This window comes from Giraffa tippelskirchi, chromosome 5, assembly GCF_054371585.1.
Source record: "Giraffa tippelskirchi isolate mGirTip1 chromosome 5, T2T-mGirTip1v1.2.pri, whole genome shotgun sequence".
Classification (NCBI taxonomy): Eukaryota; Metazoa; Chordata; class Mammalia; order Artiodactyla; family Giraffidae; genus Giraffa; species Giraffa tippelskirchi.
The window spans coordinates 125,794,663-125,822,027 of NC_137279.1; the positions used below are offsets into that span (position 1 = coordinate 125,794,663).

Here is a 27,365-nt window from a genome sequence, read left to right on the forward strand (position 1 = left end):
CCCAGATTAATGGCAAGTGAAAAGTGGATGTCTCATACGAAATCAAATCCCCATACTTCCCCGGGCTAACTCACTAATGTTTCTGGGTGCTCTTATATGTCACTTCCACTGGTTAATATTCTTTTATAGCCCAGGTTTGATTATATTCATAATTTTCTCTTATGGTATTTAGCCTTTCAACAAACACTATTGAATAACTACTTTGTGCAGCTGGTGTTGTACAGGCTTATAAAAACAGTAGTGAACAAAACAGAAAAAAGCACCACCCTGTATTTATGGAGCTTCCATTCCAGTGGGTCACATGTTATATTTTCCTGCTTGAGTGTCCATATGCTAAATACCCAAGGGGCAGAAATCAATCATATATTTGTTGCAAAAGTAATAAATAAGCTACCACTTATTGGGCATATCAATATCTCATTTAATCTTTACTATTACCCTAAGAGGAACTCATCAATAATTTTTTGTTGCTCTGATTCAGAGAGGTTGGTTAACTTGGCCAAGACCACAGAGTCAATAAGTGAGAGATCCAGAATTCAAATGTGATAATTTAACTCCAAAACTAGGTTCTGCTTTATCAAAGCAAAAGTATTATATGAGGAGAACCATAGAACTTCCCTGATGTCCCAGTGGTTAAGACTCTGTCCTTCCAATGCAAGAGACTCATGTTGAGGAACTAAGATCCCACATGCCATATTGCATATATATATACATTCATATCTCATATATCTATATAAGAAGAATCATGAGGATGAGGATCCGGTTTAATTATTTACATTAACCAGATAAAAACTCCATATTACATTTAAAGTATTTGGAAGTTAATTTCCAAAGGAACCACCTATACTATAAAAGGATAAGCTATCAACTTTGAAATCAATAACAAAAAAATAACAACTGTTGTTAAATCTTGGAATTTTAATCAGCACCTCAAAAAGTCATGCACCATTATATCTACCTAAACCAGCACATTTTCATAAAGTGTTCTGGTTTCTCTAGTTCTAAGGATAAAAGTGGTAGAAAAAATATTTTAAAATAAATAACAGCTATATTATTTGCCCCTAAGCCTAAAAATGCTGGCATTATAACAATTTATTTTGATTATGTACAATTTTATATTGTTTTCTAATTATTATATATGTCTAAATTTCATTCCCCCAAGTCTGCAGAAAATGCAAGGTCCCTGTGGGAATAAATTTCTTTTATGTGCTATAGCATCTAACACGATGCTGAGTATAGACTTAGCTCAGAGTCTAAGAAAGGGAGATACATTTAGAAAATCTGGTCCAGGGATGTTTTCCTGTCAAATTTTGCCTCTGAGATTGTATCCTGTTAATCCACGTCACTGAGAACAACACCAGTTTTGTTACATTTCTGCATCATTCAAAAAGGCTGCATCAGTGGTTATTTGTCTCATCATATAATAGGAAGAAAAGCAGATTTTATTTTAAAATTAGTTTTGCTTCATTTAGTCAGAAATGTCAGAATTTGTCAGAAAATGTGCCTGAATTCACATAAATGGTGGGATGAATCTGTGCCTGAGAGAGAAAGAAGGCAAGTGTGTGTGCGCACACTTGTGGGTGGGTAAGCATCTTCATAAACCCCTCAGCTTCTCTGGAGAAGCTTACGGTACGTGCCATGGAAACAGTGGTTACCATGGAAAGAATGTGCCATGGTGACGAGCTCAAGAAATGCCTATGTAAAACCATTTTACCATGTAACCTTACACTTTCCGGCATTTTAAAAAATATGACAGGATCAGAGCACAGTACTCTGGGGAGTCTCGGCCCTCTCAATGATCTTCTGAAACAATCTAGAAAGAGAGGTGATAAACTGCAGGGCGTTGTGTACCTCGCTAAAGGGCTTGACAAGCAGTTATGTAGAGAAATTGCCATGATCGTTTATCTACCGACTGCACTGCACACTATTAAATATTTTCTGTTAAACCCACAAAGTATTACAAATGAAGAGAAAACATGGATAAAATTAACTTAAAGCGAATGGTTTCTCGACTTACTGAGATCAGAATGGATGTGTTTCATCTAACTTATCTGTTAATAGGCTTTCCTGATGCCCCCGTGTTACCATAATCTCCAAAGCACTGGACAAACCAGTACATTTGTTTATCTTTATCACTCTTTGCTTACTAAAGAACTTGCTTTTATTAAAGAGATCAATCACCTGCACACAGTTTAATAGCCTGTGCAGTACATACAAGGTGGGAAAAAAAAGCAAAAAAGGGTAAAGGGTGAGAACCCTGTTTTAACAAAGCCCTGAAAGCATAAAAGAAGCAATAAAATAGGCTTTCAATAATACATATGTATACATGTATACTCCTAGAGGTAGAAAACTTGATATCAAAATTAGTAATCTAAGACATTTCTAAATGGGAAAGTGAAGGCTTCAAAGCAATCAGTGCTTCTCCTCTGCACTCAATTTTGTCTGGTTATTTTAATAAGCAGTCAAATGATGCTTAATGGAGGGATGTGGAGTATATTACTTGTTTCATACTCAGCTCCTCTCACTGACTTTCACGGGGAAGGCAGACATTTGTGTCTCCAAGCACAGCTGTGAAACCAGGAGTTCACCTGTTTCAGTAAGAATGTGGCATCCAAGGGCCACTACCTTAGGTATGAGGCATTGTTGAAATGCCGGGGTATAGCTCTCTGTCCACACCGTAGCATAAGAGGCACTTTGTGCTCTTACCTACACTGAAAAACAACCCTCGTCACAATCTCTCAGTGCAAGAGACATAATATCATATTTTATCTAGTCTTCTGGGATTAAAAATATTGATTGAAATTTTCATTGGAAGCTTTTCTTAAAAGACACTTTCTCCCAAACCTCTTCTTTCTACTCCATTGCAAGTCAGCTATTTTTCTTGCCAAAATGCAGGAAAGCAATTAGGCTCAAGGGTTTTATAAGCTGCACCGGTTCAGGGCAAATCTATTGAACTTTGCTGAGAAATTCTTGTTCATTCACTGTGAAAATTTTGATGGTTTTATCCTCTTTCTTGATAACCACTTAGTTGGAGAAACCCGTGTTACGTGTGTAGTGCAGGATTTAAAGAGAGGCCAGCCTAATTAAAGTGTTGTGATGTTAAACAGGAAAGTACCAAATATATTCCATTAATAATTGCCATTTCTAGCTCAAATATGTGTTGGAGAGAACTGAAACTAAAATAAAAGGAAATTTCCAGAAGCATCAGTGGCTGAGAGAAAATATTCAGCTGACCTGCAAAGTGCCTCCGAGGTTTGGAGAATAAAGCAGAAGGAAGTGAGAAGCCGAGTCTTCTTCTCCCATCAGCTGTTCCTGTTGCTGGTGATTACAGCCATATTTCAGGGAGAACATATGGCCATGTTTATAGCCATCAGGCAGCATTTCACAGAGTGATGACACCATGTGTCCACCAAGTAGCCTTCCTGATTACAGTTAATTAAAGAGGAGGTGGGAGGCATTTTAAAAATACTATTAAGGCACAAGGATGCCCAAAGTTCCTGGGTCTATTTGCAAGAGCAGGTGACAAGAAAGACTGATAATAAAATTATAAGAAGCCAAGAGAGGTGGACATTCTGCTCAAGTATTTCCCTAAGAAGCCAAATATAACAACAAAACAAAGAAAAAGAAAAAGAAAATGTGTGACTCAAAGGCAGGAGAGCAGCACAGTGTCCCATGCAAGGTTAACACTGAGGAAATCAGCTAAAAGTGAGAAAATGTCTGAAGGGGTCCTAAAGCAACTTTTCCAGGGAAAGATTCCAAACCAAAATTACCATAACAATGTCTCCCAGAGTCACCTGATAGTCAGCAAAACCAAGATGCAGGGGTGTCAGTGTCATTTGCCATTGAATATATGCTTTCCCTCACTTCCGTGGTCCAGCAATGCTGTTTTTTCTTTTCTTCAATCCGAAAGTAACGTACAAGGCAACCTATGTCACTTGTTGTATACCATGTATGATTTAAGGGTCTCAGCTTTCCAAAACTTCCTATTTAGAATTTGTAAAATTTCTTCCATAAACCCCTGGAAACAGATTTGGCTGAAGAGTATTCTAGAGTGAGTGAACTGGGCTCACATCCAAATAAAACTTTAGTTTAGTAATTGTCCTCCTCTTATAGTTTATAAACTTACCTTTGGAAGGGATGGCTCTGTGTGTAGGGGTGTGTGTGCATGTGTGTGTGGGTGTACACCATTCCATCTACTACAGACACTTCTTCCTTCGGGCTCTTTTGAAAGTCTGACAACACATACGTTGGTAACTGAGTCATTTTTTTTTTTTCTTATTTCTCTGCTTTGCTGAAACTGGGCTATAATGACATTAGATAGGTCGCATGATGGCAATTTAATGGCCTGAACTCAATCCACAGGTACATCATTGTGGTCGCCTTGGGATCTGTTCCCATTGCTGTGACATGACAGAAAATGCCAACAGAGTTAGAATAGATGGCCACCGGCAGGGTGGAGACGGCATGTCAGTGAGTACAGAAGACATGCTTTGAAACCCCAAGGCAACGCAGCAGCCCTGAAGTCACCCTCACAGCTCCCTGACATCCCACCCCTCCGGTTAACACAGGACACTTCATTCAACAATGTTCATATATCACACTCTGCTCAGCACTCAGGGCATAGGGACAAACAGAACATACACCAGCCTGGCCCTCAAGCAGATTATTTCTTAAGCAAAGACACATAAGGAGTTTAAATAAGCAAGTGCACTAAAACACCACAATTTGTTGTTGTTGTTTAGTAGCTAAGAAGTATCCTACTCTTTCATGACGCCATGGACTGTAGCCCATCAGGCTCCTCTGTCCATGGGATTTTCCAGGCAAGAATACTGGAGTAGGTTGTCATTTCCTTCTCCAGGGGATCTTCCCAAATCAGGGATTGAACCCACATCTCCTGCAATACAGGTGGATTCTTTACCACTGAGTCACTTGGGACGCCCCAAACACCACAGATGCCATTTTAATAGAGCCATGTACCTAGTATGATGGTAGCACATAATAGCAGTGGAACTGAGCGGCCTTTAAACATCTGACATGGTTGGAAGGAGACTTGGACAGATGAATTTAAGGTCTAGAAAGCTAAGAGCCCCTAAATTGTTGATCAGTCACTAAGTTGTGTCTGATTTTTTGTGACCTCGTGGGTTGCACTATGCCAGGCTTCCCTGTCCTCTACTATCTCCCAGAGTTTGCTCAAGTTCGTGTCCATTGAGTTGATGTTGCTATCTAACCATCTCATCTGCTGCTGCCATAGTAAATCCCAAATACTTGCAACGTTTTCACAAGCCCCTGTGAATAATTGGTTGGATTGTGGCCTCCCTCAAAGAATGAATATGACAGTTAAATTTAAGAAATTCTCAGAGCATATTGGGAAGAAAATATATATAAATTCAAAACATTATAATTATAATTTTGGACAAATGATCAAATATAATATCCAGAATCCTGAGGAATAGTATCCAGAGTCCATCAGTCCATCATTTCTTAGGGAAACTTAGAGCACGGTACTGTATTTTTTTTTTTTTCAAGAAACTACACAACAGTGATAATCATTTTCATGGGTAAAAAAATCAGAGGGGATTCCATGTGTGTAACATTTCATATCTGTGTAAATATATTTATATTGAATATAAAAATACAATATAAATATGAATTCATATTAAAATATTTTGTAGAATTTAGGGCTCCATCAAAATATTAGTATATCTTGTTGCGGTTGTGTACCTTTCATCTTGTTTTTGCTGTGGCTAACTCTAATTGAAACATAATCTGGAATCAAGATTGCCAGGAGAAATATCAATAACCTCAGATATGCAGATGACACCACCCTTATGGCAGAAAGTGAAGAAGAACTAAAGAGCCTCTTGATGAAAGTGAAAGAGGAGAGTGAAAAAGTTGGCTTAAAACCCAATGTTCAGAAAACCAAGATCATAGCATCTGGTCCCATCACTTCATGGCAAATAGATGGGGAAACAGTTGAAGCAGTGACAGACTTTATTTTTGGGGGCTCCAAAATCACTGCAGATGGTGACTGCAGCCATGAAATTAAAAGATGCTTGCTCCTTGGAAGAAAAGCTATGGTCAAACTAGAAGCATATTAAAAAGCAGAGACATTCCTTTGCCAACAAAGGTCTGTCTAGTCAAAGCTATGGTTTTCCCAGTAGTCATGTATGGATGTGAGAGTTAGACCATAAAGAAAGCTGAGCGATGAAGAATCATCAAAAGAAGAATCTGCTTTTGAACTGTGGTATTGGGGAAGATTCTTGAGAGTCCCTTGGACTGCAAGGAGATCCAACCAGTCCATCCTGAAGGAAATCAGCCCTGGGTGTTCATTGGAAGGACTGATGTTGAAGCTGAAACTCCAATACTTTGGCCACCTCATGCAAAGAGTTGACTCATTTGAAAAAACCCTGATGCTGGGAAGGATTGGGGGCAAGAGGAGAAGGGGACGACAGAGGATGAGATGGCTGTATGGCATTACCGACTCGATGGACATGAGTTTGAGTAAACTCTAGGAGTTGGTGATGGACAGGGAGGCCTGGCATGCTGCGATTCATGGGGTCGCAAAGAGTTGGACACGATTGAGTGACTGAACTGAACTGAACTCTAAAACAGAGGCAGCAAGTTATGTCCCGTGGGCACAATGCGGTCAACACAGGCCAGTCCACTGACATATTGCACCCTGATGGTAGGCTGAGTAGCTGGTCAGGGACATCATGGCTGCAGAACCCAAAATATTTTACCATCTGGCCCTCCACAGAAAAGTTTGATGATCCCTTCTCAAAAACACATAATCACATGATATCAATCTACATTTTCTAGTTATTTTTGTATTTTTCCCTCTTCTGGCAGAAAACTGATTTTGGGGAAAAGAAGTTCTATAACTAGATGAGTAGAAAACATTATATATTGTATTTCCCCTCTGGAAGATTTAAAATGTACCTTGGTATATTAAAAGCTTTAAGAAGTCCTGTGTAAAAGAAACCTATTTAGATTTATTTCCTAAACATAATCGGCTATTATATTTTTTCCTCCATGAATATGGACATGAATGTGGCAAACTCAATGGATTGGTTACCCATGAGTAACTCAGAGCCCACTTCTCCTGTGCCTTCTGTAGTACAGAAGCTGGCACAATAAACCCCTTCTGGTTCGCCCTGCCTTGTGTCTAATCTTGCCTGTATGTCACCGTTGTGGCCAGTAAGAGGTGGAGACCCTTGAGGCAGCCACTTTCAGAATCTATAAACAAGGCCCCAACTCTATCTTTGGGTTTCCCTGATAGCTCAGTTGGTAAAGAATCCACCTGCAATGCAGGAGACCCTGGTTTGATTCACGGATCAGGAAGATCCACTGGAGAAAGGATAGACTACCCACTCTAGTATTCTTGGGCTTCTCTTGTGGCTCAGATGGTAAAGAATCCGCCTGCAATGCAGGAGACCTGAGTTCCATCCCTGGGTTGGGAAGATCCCCTGGAGAAGGAAAAGGCTACCCACTCCAGTATTCTAGCCTGGAGAATTCCATGCACTGTAGAGCCCATGGGGTCGCAAAGAGTCGGACATGACTGAGCGACTTTCACTTTCACTTTCACCCCTAACCTTTCCTGGTTGCCTTTGCCTTTCTTTCTTCTTGGTGAGCAGTGAGTAGGGCTGAATGCCACCTTGTACTCTATCATTAACTCTACATGCTGAGGAAGGTGGAGCAAAAAGATGGCTAATGCCTGCGTGCCCAACTGCACACTGCGGCACCAAACTGAGCCACAACTGCCTACTCCTGGACTTCTTACTGAATTAAATATTTTCTATTTATGGCCGTGTAATCAAGAGGAAAGTGCTTCTCGGGCTTTAATATGTAAATGAATCCCCTGGGATTTGTTGCAATGCAAATTCTGATTCGGCAGATTTGGGCTGGATCTGCTGCCCACCTCCCAGGTGATGCAAATGCTGGTCCACGAATCACATGTCGAGTAGCAAGGTAGTAGAGTTTTGTGTTCTTTGCAGCAAAACACCATAATAAGTGTTGGCTCCTCCTCTGGAATTCATCTTCTAAGGAGCACACTTCAAGAAATTTTGAGGATTCTCACTGTCATGCTCCCTATTAACATGAAACATTTAGAAGTTAGGTTCCACCTAGGGTACCATTCAGAGGACCTAGACTTGCTTCCTTCATCATTTCTCATACAATAGATACATTTTTTATTATGACCCATGAGGCAGTGTAAAGCCGTAGTGAACCACTGAGCACAAAGAGGTGAAAGTTTTCACAGATATCCTCAGCATAACAACAAATGTAATGAAGAGATCACTGCTTTAACACTGTAAAATGATAGATCCCTTAAAGATTCGTCCAATCCCTTACTTACAGGTCAGGAAGCTAAGAGCAAGAGAGGTCAACTAATTCCCTAAGTCACCTGTAGAAATGGGAGCCATAGCTGAGTGGGATGGTACCTGTGAGTTCAGGGCATCAATCTCCTGCTTTGAACAGAAAAACCTTTCAACAGGAAAAGTGGCTCCTCAGAAAACATGTGCCCCTTATATCACAGATCCATTCCACAGCAATGGGAAAACTCTCATCCACATTTCCAAACTCTTCCTGCTGCCCATGTATGAAGTGACAGCAAGGGCAGCCATTTCTCCTCTCATCACAATTAACCTGGAGCCTGAGCAAATCCCCAAAACTATTTAGAGATATAGAATCCGTGAAGGTTTTTCCTGATTCTGTCTCTCAAATATAGTTCCACTTGACCTAATTGCAGTTTGGGGAGATTCCAAATCTCACTTTTTTTTCTTCATCTTTCCAGGTGAAACTCTAGGTTTGACAATGCAGTGTTTGAATGCTGAAGCATTTCATGCAGTCTTTATTAATTAAAGAAAAAGGTTTCATCTCAGGGCCTGAAGAGTTTTAAGAGAAAATTAAAAGTAGAGAAAAGGCAGGAAGGGCTAAAATAGCTGAAATGTTCTATTTTTTTTTTCTTTTTAATAACTGGTGCTAAAGAAAGAGCGTGGGCTTTAGATTTTAAGAGCTATCATTGGAGGGAAGGAGCTAACTTCTGAGTGTTTTGACACGCAGAGGAAGGGGTTGGGCCAGCAATAACTTTGTCCTGATCTCTGTTTGATCCCACACCCACACCTGTGTCCACCAGCGGGCTCTTAACATCAAGCACTGCTCCTTCTTTCCAAAGCTCGCCCTGCTCATTTGTTTTGTTAGAATGCTTTAATTAGTCATCAGCCAATTTTATTTTAAGTTTCTATGATAATCCTCTTTCAAAGCTCATGCAACTACGGTCCAATTTAAAAGGTGATTTTCTCAAGGCTGTAAAACCAGGCCACTGCATTCCCTAAAATAGCCACTGAAACTTCTAAATCTTTGTCCCAGTCATCGGTTCTAACACAAGTTCTGTGAATTTATACCCAAGGACTCTTTATTTGTAACACCAGACCAAGAATTTGCCTACTCAAATAGAAGCTGCAAAGCCAGAAGTTTCACAGACCTGGATTCCAGACTCAGCTCAGACCTTCCCTGGGAATCTGGGTAACGCTGATATGCTCTGAGATGTTTGATCTTATTAACTGTCACTTAGAATATAGGGTAGACTGAGTAATGGTCCCCTCAAAGATATTTATGTCCTAATTCCTGGAACTTGTGATGATTTTACATGGTGTTATGGGTTGAATTGTGACCTCCAAAAAGACACATTGAAATCCTAGCCCCCACCCCACCCTGTGTCTTATGAACACAACCTTATTTGAAAAACAGGGTCATCAAATTAAGATGAGGTCATGAAAATGAGTCTTAATCCAATATGACTAGTGTCTTCATAAGAAGAAATGCCATGGGAAGGCAAAGAAATGCAGAGAGAATGCCTGTGCCCACTGAGACAGAGACTAGAGTGAGGCAGATGTTTGCCAAAGAACACTGAGGGCTGTCGCCCTCTCCAGAAGCTAGGAAGAGACAAGGAAGGGTTCCCTCAAGAGTCTCAGAAGGAACATGGCTTTGTTGACACTTGATTTGGCTCTCTAGCTTCCAGAACTGTGAAACAATAAGTTTCTGTTGTTTTAAATCACCAAGCTTCCAGCTGCTAGTCAATGGAACTGAAAAAAGGTGCCAAATAACTTATTCCTTAAAGTATGCCAATACCCCTCGAATCTTCACTCACTGAAAATATCACTGAGTTTACTGAAAGTGGCCAGTCTCCTTTGAGGTAACTTTACTCCCTTGGACCGCTCCTGGTGACTCATTAGCAGCCAGACACCTCCCTACAAGTAGCCATGTTTTCTGTGCATTAGGGCATTTCCCCTTTCAGGATTGGAGACAGATGTTCAAAGGATGATCCTAGCCAACAATGCAACATCTGGCATTTAACATCTTGCTGTGACTGACTGCCTGATACATCACCCCAAAGTGAAGTTTAGCAAAGCCCTAGAATGCTAAATGGTTCCTGCAGTGCCTGTTCTCCTAGTGAGATGGGAAACACTGCATGTGGAGACTATATGTTGGAGCAGAGGGAAGAAAGAAAATAGAAGTTATCATAAATCACAATCAATTTCACAACTCTGAAAACCAAACCTAAATAAGCATCAAAAAGATTACATGGGGGTAATTTAAGAGATATAGAAAATGTAAAAGACTCACATAAAAATCAGCTACTATTTGGGATTGTCTTTTCTCAGAATAGCAACAGCAGTCTGGCTAATTTGACTATGGCCAAAACCACAGGCTTGGGGTTTAAGAAACAAAGAGTCCATGCATGAGACAAATGCTCAGGGCTGGGACAATGGGATGACCCAGAGGGATGGGATGGGGAGGGAGGTGGGAGGGGGGTTCAGGATGGGGAACACATGTAAACCCATGGCTGATTCATGTCAATGTATGGCAAAAACTACTACAATATTGTAAAGTAATTAGCCCCCAACTAAAATAAATAAATTTATTAAAAAAAAAAAAGAAACAAAGATTCTGTGTCTCAATATGGTTACTCACTATGAATGTAATGCTGGAAAGAGGTGTTACATATTTCATGTGTAACTTGGTGCCCACATATGCAAAAGTGGGTTCATTGTTACTTTATTAAGGTGCACAAGAATTTTTTGAAATGACTTAAACAAGTATCAGCATAGCACCTGGCACAGAGTCATGTTCTTAAAAGATGACCATTTATTGAGTGGTTACCATGTGGTGGGCGCTGTGCTGAGTGCTCTGGTTCCATTATTGAAGGCAGTGGAGTGAGGTGATTCCAAATACAAACAGCTAGATTCATATCCCACCTCCATCACTTACTCTTTACATAAATTTGGGAAAGTTACTTATATTCTGTGGGCTTCATCTTCCCCATCTCTAAAATTGGATAGTATGAACAGCTTCCCATTTTTGTGGTCAGAAATAAATAAGCAGATATGTCCAGTGAACTCTGAAACAGGGCCTGGCACCCGGTAAGCATTCATAAGTTTTCATCAACGTTATCAGTGTCCCTTTAATCTTTACAACCCTTTACTGTAGATGCTTTATTAGATCCATTTTGTGAGCAAAGAAGCCAATTTAAAAGAGTCCAAGTGAACAGTGGATCCAGGATTCAAGTTCACTTGCACGTGGTCCAAACTTGGATAATTGCTGAAAGTCAGAGCCTGCCAAATCTATCTCACCCTATCCTTTCCAAAATGAACTGGCTTTACGAGTTTGGGACATCACTTAAGCATTCAGTGCTGAATCTGTATAATGGGGAAATAATATTGATGCTTCACCAGGAGGTGAGGATATAATGAGATTATGTGATAAAGTCTGTATCACAGAGCCTGGCACATAGAAAGCCCTGAAAATATGTTAGCTACCATGATGAACATCATTAGTAAAAGCACTGAAGATTAGTGCTTAGAGTGCAATAAATCAGCAATCATTTAGTGCTCTGCCACCTTTCAAAAAGAATGAGACCAAGTTTTATTTTTTCTTCCAGTTGTATTCAATATAATAGACACATAGCACTGCATAAATTTAAGGTGTACAGTATAATGATCTGACATATACATCATGAAATGATTATCACAGAATATCCATATCTCATATGGATATAAAATTAAACAAATTAGAAAGTATATATTTTTCCTTGTGATGAGAACTGTCAGAATTTACTGTCTTAACTTTCTTACATAATGTACAGCTGTGTCAAATATATTCATCATGTTGTAAATTAAATCTCTAATATTTATTTATCTTATAACTAAAAGTCTGTGCCTTTCAACTTCCTTCATCTAATTCGCCTTCCCCCTACCCCTCACATCTGGTGACCACAAATATGCTCTCTTTTTCTGTGAGTTTTGATTTTTAAGGTATATTTGAATTACAATACTATGTTAATTTCTGGTGTACAACATAGTGATTCTATATTTCTATATATTTCCAAATGATTACCATGATAAATCTAGTTACTGTCTGTCACCATACAAAGATATTATGTCATTTTTGACTATATTTCCCACACTGTAAATTTCACCCCCATGACTCGTTTATTTGGCAAATGAAAGCTTGTACCTATGTCAGACCAAGTTTTAATGTGCTTATCCAGGACATTTTCCTCATACTGTGACATTGTCCTAGGATTTCTCTGAAATAGAAATCCAACTGTTCCTGGAAAACAACACTTGGCCATTTTTCGAATGTTGGGAAACAGTCTCTGTGACTTTTGATGATGGACAGAGCCTTACTTTGCACTGGATTTGATGATGAGCAAAATGCGAGCTGGTCAATGCAGTGATATTAATAACAGCAGCTCAGAATGAGATGGCAAACAAAAGACTCCACTGGCCCTCGAGTATTGATGGGTACAGACCTGGGGTATGCAAACTAAGAAGTAGTGAATGACATCATGGCACTGGGACACTGACTGGGAAAGGAAATTCATTCAAGGTTAAGCACGGGGTGAGAACTATCTGTGATAAAGCAGAACAACTTCCACGGGGGCTAGCTGTATTCTCTGAACAATTAGTATAACTCCTTACTTCTCACACAGTGATGAAAATGGTGGGATAATTGATTTTGCATTAGTGATTTCAAACATCATATGTAAAAATTTCACAAGCCTGCTCCCTAGTTGCTTGCCAAAGCAACCTTAAGAAACTGATAAGAAAAATATATACTTTTTTAAAGCACAGTGAGGGCCCTTTATATTCCAGATGCTGTGGAGCAGAACCAATTCCTCTTCATGTGCTCACAGAGCCCTAGGAACCCTGAGATGCTGGCAGTGCCATAGCAAGTACTCATTAGATTGGTCAGGGGTGGGAGAATACCCGAAACTTGGGTGGGGGGAGTGGATCTAGGTAAACACAAGCATGGCCAAAATAGACTTCTACTGTATCTGTGTGACAATCAATTTCCATGGAGCATCCAGAGAGGCTTTTGCTCACTGTCAGAATGGACAAACAGAGAGTTATGGCCTAGGGTGAGATGAAAGTGAAGTGAAAGTGTTAGTCACTCAGTCATGTCCAACTCTGTGACCCCATGGACTGGAGCCCACCAGGCTCCTCTGTCCATGGAATTCTCCAGGCAAGAATACCTGAGTGGGTAGCCATTCCCTTCTCCAGGGGATCTTCCTGACCCAGAGATCGAACCCAGGTCTCCTTAATTGTAGGCAGATTCTTTACCACCAAAGCCACCAGGGAAGCCTTTGGGTGAGATGAGCTGATGCAAATCTCACTAATGACGGCTGGGGAAAGAGAAAGACCTCGCTGATGACTCCAAAATCATGAAAATAATCACTGAGCTCTAAAAGAAAGCAGACAACTTGCCTCAAAAGAAAATTTCCTTCTAGCCCCGCTTTGGTGAGGGGGTTCAATCATCTTTTCACAGGATTCTGCACAAGTGAGAGAATCCTGTTTCTGATCTCAGGTTACCTGCCTTCTTTTCATGTACTGATAAGAGAAGTAGTGGATAGCAATATGGTTAAGATCAGGCTATCCATTAATCCAAATGCTGTGAATAGAGAGTGCCTGGTGCAAATGGAATTTTCAACATAGGAAAAAGTTAACAAGAGTAAAAAGAGTAAGAGGTGATGATCTTGGTTCATCACAAGCTAAATATGTCAGTAAAGGCCATGACCTTTCTTGAGAAAGGCTTATTTCTACCAAAATAACAACAATAACCAAAATAGGTTTACTAATGGTAGTGATAAGTGCTTTAAGGTAATCATGATAACAAACTGAACCATATGTGAGAGAATCCTGGTTTTGCGTGGCTTATACAATTTGGACTCTGTCTTTGAGAAGAAGAATACAACATTACTAGTATACTCTTTCTAGGCCACCTCCTGGGTGTGGTTGCCAGATAAAATATAGGAGTCTTGGTCAAGTTGGAGTTTCAGATAGATGATGAATCACTTTTATTAGAAATATGTGCCATGCAAAAGTTGGGACACACACATACTAAAAAATTATGCTTTTTTATTATCTGAAATTCAAATTTATTACTGTGTGTCCTATATTTCTCATTTGCTTAATCTGGCAATTGTATGCCTAGGTTTTGGAAGAAGCCCAGAGAGAGTGAGAGGGGCCCAGAGGTGAAGCATCTTTATTTCGCAGTTACGCTGTCCCTGAACCTGTGTTGTTAATTCCTGCATTTCACAGATGCAGAAACTGACAATCAGTTTCCATGGAGCATCCAGAGAGGCCTTTGCTCACTGTCAGAATAGATACCCAGAGAGTTATGGCCTAGGGTGAAGTGAAAGTGAAGTGAAATGCTTGGTCTTAGAGTTTTGGATTTGGGAAGCCACACATTTAAAAGAATTTGTAACTACTGTAAAGGTTTTGCAGGAGTGTGCAAAAGGTGAATGAAAATATCTTGTACATCCTATGGGCTAGAGGGAAGTCTTCATCTCCAAAGATAATTTAATGAAAGGAAATGGATATTTGAATATATTGGAGAACTTGTGAATTTACTCTCAGTTTCTCAAGCTTTAAATCTATATATTCAAGACATTTCTCTTTCTCTTCCTTCTACTACCTCTTTCTTTCCTTGCTTTGCTGCCCTAATGCCAACTAATTTTTCTATTTAGAGTGACAACTTTTCCAGGCAGACTTCCCTAACCACACAGTCAAGGTCGGGTGCACTTCCCAACCTCTCTCCATGTCCCGCAGATGTCTCTATCAATGCTCTTTCTACTCCTTCAGGATGATGTGCTGAGATACCACCCCTCCAGCTTGACTGCTGTTGCCCATGACACTGAATTATCAGATTATAGGTTACCTTTGTAACACAATGTGTTGCACCCAGGGACGGTGCAAAAATATGTATTGATGTACCTTAAAAAAGTGATAAAACACTGAAGTGGACACTTGGGGGACAGTCTAGGAAGGTCTAGTGAAAGTTGATAGGGATACATCCCTCGAGATTCTTCTTTCACTCATACAGTCATCATTTACGATGCCCAAGGCATTCCATACAAAGAGCTGAACATTCAGCCATCGAGCAACGAGACCTAGTGGAGCCATCCACCAATCTTTGCTGACTTCAAGAGACTGTCACCAGCTTAAGCCCCTCTAGGCTGGAGTTTCTCTGGTAGTCAAGAGATTTACAATGATGTGACTGAAACAGAAACTGAAGAGGCAAGTGGGGAGGAGGTTTCCCAAACATGACTTCACAATATAGAACAAACACCAAGAGGCAAAGAACATGGAGAATGGGGCTGGGCTCGCTCCTGAATGCCCCGGCTCCCTTCTGTCTCATCTGCCTGAGGCAGGGCAGGGACAACACCAACCTGCTCTGATGGTCAGACAGATAAGAGCCAGCAGGCATGAGCAAGAGCCAAGATGCACTTTAAAATACATGGGGACTGAGGAGCATGGTGAAAAGGGAAACCAGAGCTCTTGGGACAAGGATACATTAACCCACTGAAGGAACCATCTCAACTAATCTGCTACAAGGCTCTTTTCTCAGAGATAACAGTGTTGATTGACAATGTTTATAGGTAGAATGAGGCCAGATCTGCCAAAGGGATATGTATGGTCTCCAAGCCTTCCAAACTCTCCCAGCCACACCCAGCCAATAAACTTCACTTCATATATTGGATATCTCTCTATTGCTTATCTGCTACTGCTGCTGCTAAGTAGCTTCAATCATGTCCGACTCTGTGTGACCCCAGAGATGGCAGCCCACCAGGCTCCGCCATCCCTGGGATTCTCTGGGCAAGAACACTGGAGTGGGTTGCCATTTCCTTCTCCAATGCATGAAAGTGCAAAGTGAAAGTGAAGTCGCTCAGTTGTGTCTGACTCTTCGCGACCCCATGGACTGCAGCCTACCAGGCTCCTCCATCCATGGGATTTTCCAGGCAAGAGTACTAGAGTGGGTTGCCATTGCCTTCTCCGCTTGCTTATCTAGGCTATCAAAAATGGTTGTGCTAAAATAACATATTGGGGCTTCCCAGGTAGCGCTAATGGTAAAGAACCTACCTGTCAATACAGGAGACATAAGAGACTTCAGGTTTGATCCCTGGATTGGGAAGATCCCCTAGAGGAGGGCATGGCAACCCACTCCAGTGTTCTTGCCTAGAGAATCCCATGGACAGAGGAGCCTGGTGGGCTATAGTCCATAGGGTCACAAAGAGTCAGACATGACTGAAGCAAGGAGATCAAATCAGTCAATCCTAAAGGAAATCAACCCTGAATATTCATCTGAAGGACGGATGCTGAAGCTGAAGCTCCAATACTTTGGCCACATGATGCGAAGAGCCAACTCACTGGAAAAGACACTGATGCTGGAACGATTGAGGGCAGGATGAGAAGGGGGTGACAGAAGATGAGATGGCTGGATGGGATCACCGACTCAATGGACATCAGTTTGAGCAAACTCCAGGAGATAGTGAAGACCAGGGAAGCTTGGCATGCTGCAGTCCATAGGGTTGCAAAGGTTCAGACGTGACTGAACAAGAGCAAAATAACATATTAAAATGACTGTTATTTTAGAAACAAAAGAAATGTCTAGAAATTCTAATTGGGTAAATATCATTTTTCAGTTTTCTGAGGTCTTTTTTTCTTATAAAAAGCAAATTAAGCTTATTTGATGTAGGCCTTGAATGTTATTCAGTTCTGTTGGGAGCTTTTACTCTTGGCTATGACTAGAAAAGAAGATTCACAGTAAAGAGACCTACCATTCACCCACATGTTTTCACAAATGGAAGTAGCCAGGCAAAGAGCACGATAGTCACCATTCCTCGAACAGGCATGGGGGCTGGGAGCCCCTGAAGCAAAGGCCAGCAAAGGTCTCCTCACACAGAAAATCTACAATTTCATTAGCAACAATTTGAACTATTCAGGCAGGTTCAATGCCTTTTGTGTGTGTGTGTGTGTGTGTGTGTGTATACACCCATACATACATATAAATAGATCTGTTCATTCATCTTTCATTTGTCCTGGCTCTTTCTCGGTTCTGAAACCAACCTGTCATGTGCCCACTGTTCCCTAATATTTGAAATGTCAGTGATCAAAAGAAGATTGGAGCAGACCGGATAGGAAATGAAAGATTCACCAGATAGACCAGAATGAAAGATTCACCTGGAGCAGAATTCTGAAAAGGTTTGTTTAGTCTTTCTCCCAAGTGCATCTTTGTGTTGCAGATTGCAATTGGAGTGGAAACACCAGGTTGCTTGGAGGGAAGGTAGTCCTTGTAATGAGTCTTGGCCAGTTGGAAATTGTCAGGACTGATGCTCTCTTAAGAACTTCTTCTTGCCAAGCTTCTAGGACATTTCCCAAAACCAAGGGGGTTGGTCAATTGGATAACATTACACTAGGCACACAAACTTTTCATAGTGAAATCCAGATTTTCCAGAACTATTGTTAGCAAAGCAGGCAAAAATAATTGAGTTTTACCAGTTCCTCCTTGCCATTCTTCAAAATGTTACCACTACAGTCTACCTAAAAGAAAATAACACAAATTCGTTCTAAGGCAAGGTTAATTAAGAGACACACCTAAACTGAGAAGAAAAACACAAACACAGATAAAACCACTTTTGACAGATTAAATTCATTTGTGGTCCTTATTAGAAGTTAACCTTTTGTTCGGGATCAGTTATAACATCATTAACTTTATCCAAAGACATATATTTATCCTGGGCACAGAACAGAAAAGGTCAGGAAGGAGATTCCAAAAATTTAAAAGAGAAAGATATATCTCTAAATTACTAAGTGAATTCAACCTTTCAGAAAAAACACTTTGTATTCATTAAAAACCTTTTTACTGTTAGGGGAAAAATTACTAAATCTTTTGCTAAGGACCAATGGTAGGAATTACATGAATGCCAACTTCACTGGACCCTTCTAAAACTGTGCTGTTGATTCATGTGTAATTAAAAACATTCTACATATTCTACAGCCTGTGATGGAGGTCATTAAATGAATTAAGGCTAATTATGATTTTACAAATGCAACTGTAAATTAAAATATTGAAACCAAATCCAAATCCCATCACAGCTGTTTGGAAAAGTTTATCACTTAAAAACCTCACTTATCACCAGATAATATAATTAGGCAATTACCAGGTGACAACTGAGTGATGACTAGAGCATCAAAGCAAAAGGGCAGAAGTGTTAAACTCTCAGAAAAGTGCCTCACAGACAGATCTCAATAAGCCAAAGAGGGTATTTCTTGCTCAGTTATGCCTGACTTACTGGGAAGCAATAGGTAAGCATCAGCCTTTTGCCAAATGGTGACTAGACCTACCATCAATATAAACATTAGTTACACTGGGCATAGAACCTACAACTCATGATTCTTTTAAAGGCCTATGGAAATATTTTCATGTATTTTAAAAGCATAAGGGAAAAAATACAAACTTTTAGGTCAGAAAATGTTTAATATGTAATATTATTACACTCATTTCAGTGCCAAGGTGGTCATAAAATACATTTACCTTTATTTTTAAAGAAGGTTAGGGCCCACGAAGGCAGAAGCACCTAAGACTCATGAACTTACTCTCACCTAGGGCCACAAGGTAAGCCACACTGGTGGCAGGAGCCAGATGGATGTTGGAGAAAAGATGGAAGAAGGCTGGTTGGATAGAAGAGGAATAAAGGGTATAAAGACCCTGATGCTGGGAAAGACTGAAGGCAGGGGGAGAAGGAGGACACAAAGGATGAGATGGTTGGATGGCATCATTGATTCACTGAATGTAAGGTTGAGCAAACTCCAGGAGGTAGTGAAGGACAGGGAAGCCTGGTGTGCTGCAGTCCATGCGGTCACAAAGAGTTAGACATGACATAGCGACTAAAAAACAACAACAGCAACAATGGTGTGGGGTGTGTTCATAGCTCCAAGAAGGGGGTAAGGCTAAGGCTGCAGGCCATTTAAAGACTCTGTTTCCCAAGAGGGTAGCTGGGCTGAGGTTCTAGGAATAAAGACAACAGTTCTATTTTCTTCACCACTATATCCCATGTTCAGATATGACAAACACTCAAAATTTGAGAACATATGAGTCTAGGGTATGGTATGTAAACTACTGGCAGAAACAAGGCAGAGACATTTCCCTGTCATACATTTCTTTACTGCTCTTCTGTAACTATTTGCATCAGCCTATATTTCTCAACAATATCCTTACTTCTTTTTATTAATCCTTTCTAACAATGAGAATTGCCAACATCCACTGGATCATAGAAAAAGCAAAAGAATTCCAGAAAAGCATCTACTTTTGCTTCATTGACTACGCTAAACACTTTTACTGTGTGGATCACAACAAACTGGAAAATTCTTAAAGAGATGGGAATACAAGACTACCTTACCTGCTCCTGAGAAAACTGTATGCAAGTCAAGAAGCAACAGTTAGAACCAAACGTGGCAACAGATGGCTCAAAATTGGGAAAGGAGTATGTCAAGGCTGTATATTGTCACCCTGCTTATTTAATTTATGGGAATAGTACATCATGTGAAATGCCAGGCTGGATGAAGCACAAACTGGAATCAAGATTGCCAGGAGAAATATTAAAACCTCAGATAGGCAGATGACACCACCCTTATGGCAGAAAGTGAAGAGGAACTAAAGAGCCTCTTGATGAAGATGAAAGAGGAGAGTGAAAAAGCTGGCTTAAAACTCAACATTCGTAAAACTAAGACCATGGCATCCAGTCCTGTCACTTCATGGCAAATAGATGGAGAAACAATGGAAACAGTGAGAGACTTTATTTTCTTGAGCTCCAAAATCACTGCAGATGGTGACTGCAACAATGAAATTAAAAGATGCTTGCTCCTTGGAAAAAAAGCTATGACCAACCTAGACAGCATATTAAAAAGCAGAGACATTCCTTTGCCAACAAAGTTCTGTCTAGTCAAAGCTTTGGTTTTCCCAGTCGTCGTGAATGGATGTGAGAGGTGGACCATAAAAAAAAAGCTGAGCACCGAAGAATTGATGCTTTTGAACTGTGGTGTTGGAGAAGACTCTTGAGAGTCCCTTGGACTCCAAGGAGATCAAACCAGTCACTGCTAAAGGAAATCAACCCTGAATATTCATTGGAACGACTGATGCTGAAGCTGAAACTCCAATACTTTGGCCACCTGATGTGAAGAACTGACCCACTGACAAGACCCTGATGCTGGGAAAGATAGAAGACAAGAGAAGAAGGGGATGACAGAGGACAAGATGGATGGATGACATCACTGACTCAGTGGACATGAGTTTGAGCAAGCTCTGGGAGATGGTAAAGGACAGGGAAGCCTGGCATACTGCAGTCCCTGAGATCATAATGAGTCAGTCACGACTGAGTAGCTGAAAAACAACCACCACCACCACTGAGAATTAACTCTTACTGGGACAGCCTTGGCCAGTGGCAAGAGCATGGATCTTGGTTTAAGTCTCGACTCCTTCACTAACCAGCACTATAACTTTGAGAAAATTATTTAACCTTCTCTAAACTATCACTGTTTCATGCATAACATGAATATCTGTTCCTACCTCAGGTGGTCATAAAGATGAAATGAGGCAATTAATGTGTGTTATATGCTAATCCCAATGGCTGCTACCGAGTCAGATTCCAAATATATAAAACTTACTTTTTTGTCAACTTTATATTACATAGCTCATAACCACTCATAGTGATATTTTATTTAAACTAACGCTCCTGTAATCTCAAATATTTGTAGTTAGCTCATTTTCCACACAACTCTTAAAGGCCGTGCTAAGTTCAAGAGTGAGGATGAATGTAATCCAGAAAGCTGCTTGACAACCCAACTAGTAGTGAGCCCTACAACATCACTGGAAGGATAGCAAAATGGCAGGACAGTGTGTTGTTGCAGACATTTTAATAGGTTACTTGGAATGAGAGGTGGGGAGACATAGGGAGGTGAGATGACCAAGTGGCCTCATTAAGCTGCCTTAGAAGTGGATGGGTGCTCAGAGCCCACGTTTTATGGGGATGCAAGTCTGGACAGCAGAGGACATCTAAAAGTTGCCACCAAGGTCATACCTTCTTTCCAGTCCTTCCGTCACTAGCCTGGCTTCCAAGTAGACATGAAACACACACTTCAAAATTTGATTTGGAGGAGTAACAAATACTTACTAGCTGGGACAGTCTCAGCCCAGACCCACCTGGGGGTAGAAATGCATTACAACCCTACAGCCTGCTCCTCTCATTAACTATCTCCCTAGCTGCAATTCCTTCAGTTTCACACAAACAATTATTTTCACTTTTTCTTATATCCTTAATGTCCCCCTTCTATTCCTCCTTTAATTTCTCATCTTCAATAAATTTATTCAAGCCCAGTAATATGTTTGAACATATATTGTTTTATAGTATTGAGATACTTTGCTAGGCACTGAAAAGGGACGTTCTATCTTTTTTTGTTGTGAAACTTCACTTCATTATTTTGGGCTTTCCTGGTGGCTCAGATGATAAAGAGTCTGCCTGCAGTGTGGGAGACCCGGGTTGAATCCCTGGGTAGGGCAAATCCCCTGGAGAAAGAAATGGCAACCCATTCCAGTATTCTTGCCTGGAAAATCCCATCAATGGAGGAGCCTGGCAGGCTACAGTCCGTGGGGTTGCAACTGAGTGACTTCACTTTCTTTTTTCTTTCTTTCATTCTTTTAACAGTTTTTAAAAATTGAAATATAATTGACATATAACATTATATTAGTTGGTGTACAACAATGATTTCATGTATATAGACACTGTACAATGATCACCACAATGTCTAGTTAAAATCTATTATCTTCAAATACAGATGCTCAAGGTTTTAATTCTTTTGACAAGATATTTAAGACCCTAACCTAAAAGCATGAAAGCCACTATCCACTCTGAGATCTGATGTCAGCTAATTCCTTCAGTCATTTGCTTAGCCAAAAATATTTATTGAGCATCTACTATATGCCAGGCCCTCTTTAGGCTCTCCACATAGGACACTGAACAAGACAATGTCTTATGGAGGCAGAGACAATAAAATGTGTATATATATATATATATATATATATATATATATATATATATATATATATGTTATATCAGGTGAAAGTAAGTACAATGAGGGGAAGGAAAGCTGAGTGAAGGGATAGAGACATAATGTGGCTAAAGTGGGAATTAGCAGGACTGGAACTTCTCTATTCATCATCACCCTTTTCATTCTTTCTCATCTTTCTTTACCTTTCTTCTCTGATATTCTTTCAGGATTAAAGTGGACTCCATCTTTCACACCATCAAAGGAGGTCCCATCACTAGGTTTAAGAAGTGTTGGGTATACTAGCTTCCACCGTTGGATTTCTGGGACAGAATAAGAAGGTTCATAGCATGTGTTTAGGACTAAGAATAAGGGACTGGTGAGAGGGCAATGGAGAAGGCAATGGCAACCCACTCCACTCCTCTTGCCTGGAGAATCCCATGGATGGAGGAGCCTGGTGGGCTGCAGTCCATGGGGTCACTGGGAGTTGGACACGACTGAGCGACTTCACTTTCACTTTTCACTTTCATGCCTTGGAGAAGGAAATGGCAACCCACTCCAGTACTCTTGCCTGGAGAGTCCCAGGGACGGGGGAGCCTGGTGGGTGGCCGTCTCTGGGGTTGCACAGAGTCGGACACAACTGAAGCAACTTAGCAGCAGCAGCAGAGCTCAGGACATGGCTAGTGCTATCTTGGGAATGCTGAGGAGAATAAAAGTATCTGACTCTTCAATAGCAGTTCCAGTGAGCATCACTGAGCTTGCAACCCTTTCACAGTAACAAGTAACAACTCACTGAAAAAACTACTTTGAAGAGAGGCTGAGAATTATTTACCTCATTTTTTCTAGTAAATGTTTATTCATGTAAAAGTTAATATTATTGAAATTTTAATTATTTTATGGCAGTATGACCACAAACATCTTCTATTATATTCTGAAGTATCGAATGAAGTATCATCTCTCAATATATCATTGTGACTGTGTCCAAATGTTCAATTCAGTTCAGTCGCTCAGGCGTGTCCAACTCTTTGCAACCCCATGAATTGCAGAACGCCAGGCCTCCCTGTCCATCACAAACTCCCAGAGTCTACCCAAACTCATGTCCATCGAGTCAGTGATGCCATCCAGCCATCTCATCCTCTGTCATTCCCTTCTCCTCCTGCCCCCAATCCTTCCCAGCATCAGGGTCTTTTCCAATGAGTCAACTCTTCACATGAGGTGGCCAAACTATTGGAGTTTCAGCTTCAACATAAGTCCTTCCAATGAACACCCAGGACTGATCTCCTTTAGGATGGACTGGTTGGATCTCCTTGCAGTCCAAGGGACTCTCAAGAGTCTTCTCCAACACCACAGTTCAAAAGCATCAATTCTTCGGTGCTCAGCTTTCTTCACAGTCCAACTCTCACATCCATACATGACCACTGCAAAAACCATAGCCTTGACTAGATGGACTTTTGTTGGCAAAGTAATGTCTCTGCTTTTTAATATGCTATATAGGTTGGTCATGACTTTCCTTCCAAGGAGTAAGCATCTTTTAATTTCATAGCTGCAATCACCATCAGCAGCAATTTTGGAGCCCAAAAAAATAAAGTCTGTCACTGTTTTGACTGTTTCCCCATCTATTTCCCATGAAGTGATGGGACCAGATGCCATGGTCTTAGTTTTTGAATGTTGAGCTTTAAGCCAACTTTTTCACTCTCCTCTTTGACTTTCATCAAGAGGCTTTTAAGTTCCTCTTCACTTTCTGCCATAAGGGTGGTGTCATCTTCATATCTGAGGTTATTGATATTTCTCCGAGCAATCTTGATTCCAGCTTGTGCTTCTTCCAGCCCAGTGTTTCTCATGATGTGCTCTGCATATAAGTTAAATAAACAGGGTGAAAATATATAGCCTTGACGTACTCCTTTTCCTATTTGGAACCAGTCTGTTGTTCCATGTCCAGTTCTAACTGTTCTTCCTGACATGCATACAGGTTTCTCAAGAGGCAGGTCAGATGGGCTGGTATTCCCATCTCTTTCAGAATTTTCCACAGTTTATTGTGATCCACACAGTCAAAGTCTTTGGCATAGACAATAAAGCAGAAATCAATGTTTTTTCTGGAACTCTCTTGCTTTTTCGATGATCCAGAGGATGTTGGCAATGTGATCTCTGGTTCCTCTGCCTTTTCTAAAACCAGCTTGAACATCTGGAAGTTCATGGTTCATGTATTGCTAAAGCCTGGCTTGGAGAATTTTGAGCATTACTTTACTAGCGTATGAGATGAGTGCAATTGTGTGGTAGTTTGAGCATTCTTTGGCATTGCCTTTCTTTGGGATTGGGATGAAAACTGACATTTTCCAGTCCTGTGGCCACTGCTGAGTTTTCCAAATTTGCTGGCATATTGAGTGCAGCACTTTCACAGCTTCATCTTTCAGGATTTGAAATAACTCAACTGGAATTCCATTCCTCAATTTAAATGTAAAGCTTTCATTTAAAGTTTTTAGCTTTATATTCTATCCCTCTAATCTGAAATTTTTTCTAGAAACATTACTAAAATGGAGGAGGAGGGGAAAAGCTACCTAATGCCAAGGGTCTTGCAAATATTATATGGATTTGTTTCAACATGCTGCAAACACAGGTGGTCTCTTGCATGCAAACAGACGTGATAACAGTTAAAATGCCACCTATTAGCTTCATGGGCTTTATATCTTCCAGACCCATCCTGCATTTAGACAGGGATTCTCTCTACTGATTACAATTAGCAAATGGAATAATGTGTTTTGAGGACCTTGCAAGTCACATTTTAGTTAGTTTTCAATTCTTCCAGTTAATATATGAAATTATGGTAAATTTACTCATTTTACAAAGTGTTCTACAGTGTCCATTTGAACCTTTTAAATGAGGCCAATTAAGTCCTATTTGCTTTATTATTTCTGTTACAGACAAATTATTGAATTTTATCAATTTCTCCCCTAAGAGTCAAATCATACATGTACCTGTGAGAATTAAAATAATACATAACTTTCTCTTCCCTTTTTCTGCCTCTAGCATGTTCTTGGTCTTTCCCAGGTACTATTAACAATTACTTTAAGAAATATAGATGAGGAACTCTTCATCTCTATTCCAATAGTATTTCTTCTTTTGTGAGGTTACAAATCTCTCATATCTGAGCTTCCCAGGTGATGCTATTGGTAAAGAATCTCCCTGCCAAAGCAGGAGCAACAGGAGACTTGGATTTGGTCCCTGGGTCAGGAAGATCCCCTGGAGTAGGAAGTGGCAACCCTCTTCAGTATTCTTGCCTGGAAAATTTCATGCATTGAGGAGCCTGGCAGGCTACAGTCCATGGCGTCACAAAGAGTCAGACACGACTGAGCATCTACACACATACCCACACTCCATATATATTCCACATATTTAACCCATAAATTAATTGGGTTTATTTTCACATGTTAATCATTTCACAAGAATCCTCTGCTTAATCTTTGTGATACAAAATCTGTACCTTAGAAGATAACCTTAGAGTTCTGACCAGTCACCTCACTTGTAGATAAAGACTTCTGAGCAATAATTTTGCTTAATAACTAACCAAGAATAGACGTGTTAGCCTAATTTATATTCTCCCTTCTTTGCACAGCAGAAAATCTAGAAAATATAGACATGATGCACCAAGCAGTAACAGTTCCATTAGGATATGCTAGTTATTTTCCCAACTCATTTAATTCTGTTTGGCCTTCTCCTCAGACTTTAAATCCCTGCTCACTTTCAACCTTGTCCTTCTTTTCTCTCATACGTTATTATACTTGACCTTCCTTTCTGTCATTTTTATTTTACAAGAGCAACTTCTGTTAGTCTCCAGGTCTCTACTCCATGCTTTCCTTTGGGCCACTTCCCTATGTCTAGGAAAATCTCCCACTCTGACCACCCTCTGCTTTCATCCTCAACTAGCTCCTTAAGGTCCACTTCTACCCTGAAGCCTTATTATGCTAACTTTTCTGTCAGCTGCATTTTTCAGGCCTCATTCCCATGAATGCTGCCCTGGCCAAATCAAAGTGCCAACATGTTAGGAGAAAGACATTATCTGTTTCTATTACTATTAAAGTATCATGTTTGGTTCTCAAAATAACATCGCCCATCAAAATAATAATCCTGAACTCAGTGTCAGAGCCTGTCACCCAACCCATGGCCAGATCTGCCGAGTCAGCTTCCATTGTTCTTTCGGGGTTTTTTTTTTTTTTTTTCAAGTTTTCTAGACGATCTAGGGCCAAAAGTCTGCCAGAAGGTGAAAAGGAAGGAGAGATATTTCTTATAATTAAAGGATAAGAAAATCCATTGCACATATCATATGGGTCATTTTGTGCTAGCAGCAAAAGGGTTGACTATTCTTAAGATATAGAAATGAAAAGATGGGCAATTTAATAAAAGTTCTGAGGCTTCACTGGTCTTATCTCCCATTCCTTTTTATTTTCAGAGATATTTAGAAGGGAGTTCACACAATAGTAACAATCTGTCATCAGTTTGGTGTTCTGAAATCTCCAGTTATCCAAAAGTTTTTCTGTTGGCACTTCATCTTTAAGAGTAATTATTCCAATTATTCCCCAAACTTCTTATCATTCTATAGTATATGCACAAGGCCCAAATATGTTGAGAAGCATATTTATATGTTTGTATACATATATATGTATATATATATGAAGATTGTTCATTCCATCTATATTCAGGAAGAAAAAGGTCTCTACATTTCTATATTTGCATGGGTTGTCTATAGTGTTTTGTTTTAATGGAAACATTAGAAAGAGGGAACCAATTATGCAAGACTTCATTTAGTTTTGATTGCCTTACAATACAAACTGCTGAAGTTTTATAGGACCACACTAAAGAAAGAAAAATACATACTACCTAATTCCAGATATCTTGTGACTTTTGAACCACAAGACATAAAATCATTGAGTCTTCAGGGCAAGAAAGAACTTAGCGTGGAAATACGGAAATCAAGCCAAGTCAATA

At 40.2% G+C, this 27,365-nt stretch overlaps 1 long non-coding RNA gene across 1 annotated transcript in view; it reads right to left on the reverse strand.

Annotated features, from left to right (window-relative positions):
- The window catches only part of LOC145504894 (uncharacterized), a 387,770-nt gene that overhangs the window by 9,033 nt on the left and 351,372 nt on the right, over positions 1-27,365 (reverse strand). The gene's annotated exons all lie outside the window — the stretch shown is intronic.